At 45.7% G+C, this 5,000-nt stretch overlaps 1 protein-coding gene across 1 annotated transcript in view; it reads right to left on the bottom strand.

Annotated features, from left to right (window-relative positions):
• Positions 1-5,000, bottom strand: part of csmd2 (CUB and Sushi multiple domains 2) — a gene marked incomplete at its 5' end in the record, with an annotated part of 94,051 nt that overhangs the window by 12,999 nt on the left and 76,052 nt on the right.

The following is a 5,000-nucleotide window of genomic DNA, read 5'->3' as shown; positions in this document are numbered from 1 at the left end:
ACAAATAACCCTCACGATGGAGAGGGCTGCCTCTTGCGACAGGGTCTAACTCGTGTGCCTGGCCCAAAGCTAAATTTTTTAAATGTTCACTAAGGTTGGTTACTGAAGCGGAGCAGCTTAGCTGGACAATTCACCAGCGGCATCCATTGTAGTGATGGGATTTACGGCTCTTTGAAGGGCGCCAGATCTTTTGGCTCTGTTCCTTTCCAACGGCTCATCGTTCTTATTTTCCTTTTTCAGGGGGCGGGGGTTACTTGGTTTTTTCAGTCTTAAATCTAAATCTTTGGTTTATCTGCAAAATAATCACTAGGATAATGATAGGATAAGATTTGGATCAGATTCAAACATAGATACTTAAAGCCTCTGGAAACAAAGCCTTGAATATTTCAAATGTATGTATGATATCCAACATGAGTGTGATATTTAGTCCACCAAAGTTTCAATGAAAACATATAGGCCTAAATTAAGGTGACAAGATGTTCCCGATTTCCAGGGACATATCTCTGTATTCAGTCATCAAAACGTCCCTGATTCATTCTTATAGTACAAATCTGTGACAGGCACATACCTACATACACTTGAATGGGTATTCACACAGAGTGTTTTCTTTGTGTGCGTTTAAAAGCCCTTCACCTTCTTGTTGTGGCTTTGTTTGTTTGTGTGTGGCATTATTACAGTCCTTCCTCTGGAGCTAGGGAACTCTGTCCAGGGAACTCTGTCCAAATGTTTTGTGACAAGCTGTCTGAATGAAATTAAACTTATACGAGAAATTGAACATAAAAAACAGTTCAATCTACTTGTGTTTGTGCTTAGGCAGTAGCGTACTGTGATTACAAAATTAGATCCTTACAGTTAAACCAAAGTATCACATAACTGGTCATAAAGCCCTGTGGAAGCTGTGTTATTGTTGACCTTTTTACAATTCTCCATTCCATGATTCCATTATCACAGAAATATACGGGGTCCTACGTCAGGCTGTAGCCGGTCCGCATCGGGCCTCCCGTCAAGAGACACTGTTGTCACCTAAGAGTTTTTCTGGAGGGAACCCTGGACAGTTTCCTAGCTCCAGAGGGAGGACCGTAATATTGTCTGAGTCCACAGAGCTGAGCCACAATAGTAAACAAACACCACAAACAAACAAACAAACAAACAAACAAAGCCACAACAAGACGGTGAAGGGCTTTTAAACGCACACAAAGAAAACACTGTGAAGTGTGTTAATGGTGATTCATGGGTCAATGCACAAATGTAATACCCATTCAAGTGTTTGTATGTGCCTGTCACAGATGCACACAGACACAGACACACACGGACACAAACACACACACACAAAGTCACACATGCAGCGAGTAAGCCCTATGCTTTATTAACTGTCATGGCGGTGAGCTGCTCTTCCGTCAGTGAGCCCACAGGTGCTGTTAATATCCTGTCTGCACTAACGCCAGGCATTCTCTCCCCTGCTTCCACTTTTAACAGCCCGGCCTTAAAAACTCCCATTGTCCTCCATATATCAACACCATCACCACTGCATTGTATCCATGATACACACACACAAACACCCCCCCCCCCCCCCCATTCTCTTTACCGCATTATCATTCATCTACCATAGATAATTGCATTTCTATGACTCTATTTTTCCTATATGTATTTAGGCCAATGCCTGGCTGTGTGTTAATGGCAGTCTATTTATCTGCTAGACCTTGTTAACACCACCTTGCCATTTATAAGAGTTGCTTGCTGCTAACCTAATCAATGGGATACATTGGCCTAATCAGGTTTTAGGCCGTTGCTAATGTTTTCCGCTTTGTACGTGAGCGAGTGTATTGTGCGTGCGTGCGTGCACGCGCGCGTGTGTGTGTGCGTGTGCGTGTGTCCATGTAGTGTAATTGTGTGATGGATGGGCCGTCTGATCGTGGCGTGTGTCGGAGAATAAGCAAGTGTTAACAGAGCCATTCATCAACATTAGCTGAATCCTCTCTTGCCCATGCATTAGCCTCCAATGACTCTCTCGCCAACAATACAAAACCCACTGGTTTGAATAAACATGGCTAATGGAAATTGGAAATTATAATGTGAGGAAATGTTTTGAATCGACAACTACTCAGCGTGTGTGTGTGTGTGTGTGTGTGTGTGTGTGTGTGTGTGTGTGTGTGTGTGTGTGTGTGTGTGTGTGTGTGTGTGTGTGTGTGTGTGTGTGTGTGTGTGTGTGTGTGTGTGTGTGTGTGTGTGTGTGTGTGCTGAACGCCAATGTTGTTTTTGTAAAAAAACTTAAACAACCGCACCCGTCGTAACTGCCGTCGTTAATGTAGTGATGTGCAAGATGATTTTGTGGAGAACAGTCTGGACAATGTGCCTGATTTCGGCAATCAAAGTTGCTTACAAACAAGCACTCCAAAGTGGGAGAGTGTTTGAGCAACCGTGGCTAGCCCACGACCCGACGCCGGGTTCCCCGCTGGGTGTGGAGCTGGCATCCACGGATTTCTCTGAGCTGGTGAACCCCCTGACTGAGCCGCATTGGCTGGCTTTTCAGGTAAAAGAAAGAGCCTTCAGGAGCAGTTTGGTGAGCGGACAGCATGTGAAAAAACACTACGCTGCATCAGCAGACCCTGGGAGTTGGATCCGTCTCATAAAACTCCTGATCGGAATATTTTTAACAAGTCTTTACAACTGAGTGGAAAGCCCTTCGGTCTCCCCCTTCTAAAGTACGTAGCACGGGTACTGAACAAGCTACCAACGAAGCAGCCGCACCCGGTGGCAGTAACGCCGGCTCTAGCCTCTGGTTGGATCAAGGCACAGTTGCGTTTTCTCCGGGACACAGTGCAGCCCTCGTTGACGTCTACAAGACAACAACAGCGGAGGAAGGTGAGCCGAGACAAGCTGTCATATCTGTGGCAGCACAGACAATCTGACGCAATTAAAATCATTCTGAATAACAGTGAATTCCCCGACCCCCCTCCTTGCCCTGCTAATTTTGAGCTGGTGCAGTCACATTATCAGAATAAATGTCGTGGTCAAACGCTCATTACTGACCCACTGACCATGGTGTTCGGATATACAGCCCTCGGAGCCGACCTATCTCCCCGCTGTTACGCGTTTTACGCAAGACGAGGTAGAGACTGTTTTATGCACGCTCCCCAATAACAGTGCATCTAGCGTCGACGGTGTCTCATATGAACAGCTCAGAGCTACGCAGCCCGACATTTTAACATCCATATTTAACATCTGCTTGGTGAACAGGAGTGTCCCTGATTCATAGAAGGGCGCTCTCATCTATAGGATCCCCAAAAAAGGCAATATCCCCGACGATCCGTCAACCTGGAGAGACATTTCCCTTTTACCCACCATCTATAAAGTGTTCATGAAATGCGTTCTTGCCCGAATCCTCCCGTGGCTCGTGGATGAAAACATATGATCTCCCAAGCAAAGGGCCTACATCAATCGGCAAGGCATGAATGAACATGTGTTTTGTCTCAAAACGGGTATCGACGACTTTAAGCACGGGTCTAGTGAATACTTCGCTGTTTTTCTGGACTTCCGTGATGCGTTTGGAACTTTAGCACACAATGTGTGTATTACAGCTCTTGAGGAAATACATCTGCCCCAGGTTTATATTGACATTGTCAAAAACGTGTATTGTGGTTTCTTTATACAGGTTATCTGTGGTGAACAGCTCACAGACCCCATCCCTCTCCAAGTTGGTGTTAAGACTGGTTGTCCGTGGAGTGCTGTTAACTTTGTTATAGCAATAAACCAGTGGTTGAAGTGGCTCTGTATGTGTGCCCCCGCTAATGTAATTTCCCCTAACCCCGCACAGGGGTATGCAGACGATGTACAAGTTGCCTCATATCATGCGGCTGAAATAAACACCATGCTCTCCAGAACCGACTCCTTTTTGGAGTGGTCTGGATTAGAGGTTAAGGAGTCAAAATGTGCAGTGTTTTATGAAAGGCGGAGTGGGGGAAACCGTTGGTATCACTCAAGCACAGACACAATACCTGCATTCACAATTGGCAATAAACCCATTACAGTCTATTCACGTCATCAGACATACACATACCTGGGTCACAAGTTTAATGTGGCAGATGAGTGGAAGGAACAGGTAGATGAAATCATCTCTGAATACACCTTCAGACTTGATTTAATTCGTGCATCACCACTTCCACTCATCATGAAACTTGAGGCAATCAGAGTAATGGCATTGGCCAAAGTACAACACCTGTTCTCCAATGTACATATTCCACGAAAATCACTACATGATTTGACTAATAAAACCGTACACCTAGTGAGACAATGGACTGGCCTCAACACACATACAACACGCAACATTATATTTCACAGTAAACGTGAGGGTGGTCTGGGTGTTCCCAATTTTGAATGGGCATATATTGCTACACGGCTCTCCCATCTGTTGAATATGCTGAACAGTGATGACCAGTATGTGAGAACGCTCGCCCGTTCTTCTCTTTTCTTGGACCTAAAAAGACGTAAGGTCCCCCTGGCGCGTGGTTCGGACCCTAACTTCCTAGGCTTCAAGAGAAAGCCGAATGGAAAGCTGGACAGTCGCTCTCCTGGCTTCGGTGTGTGGTCAGACTGGCCGGACCTTAATGACATGTGTTGCTGGGCTGATGTTAAATGGAGTGGGTGGGGTCTAACTCTGAGGCAGTGGCTGTCTCAGAGAATATTATATCTGACCCCAGTATCTCAGTCAGAGCATCTATGTCTGTGTGTGGAATGGATCACCAACTTCCACTGACTAATGTCCGAGGTCGCCTCCTGTGGGCACAACAACAAAGACAGCGGGAACAATGGACTGAGTTGAGACTGCAGGGGAAGATTGCGTGTCTCCCTGCTGCGGACCATTCGGTCTCTCACTTTGTGTTCAAAAATGTTGCCATAGATGAGTGCATTGTTATCTTTACTCTGAAAGCGAGATTACAGGTCTTACCATCTAAACTGAATCTCTCCATCTGGTTTCCAGGCAGTCATGCTCCTCACTGTAT

The sequence above is a fragment of the Notolepis coatsorum genome (genome assembly GCF_963971535.1).
Source record: "Notolepis coatsorum genome assembly, chromosome: 4".
Taxonomy (NCBI): Eukaryota; Metazoa; Chordata; class Actinopteri; order Aulopiformes; family Paralepididae; genus Notolepis; species Notolepis coatsorum.
The sequence above is the reverse complement of the archived record's forward strand: the minus strand, read 5'-3'. Positions and strand labels throughout refer to the sequence as shown.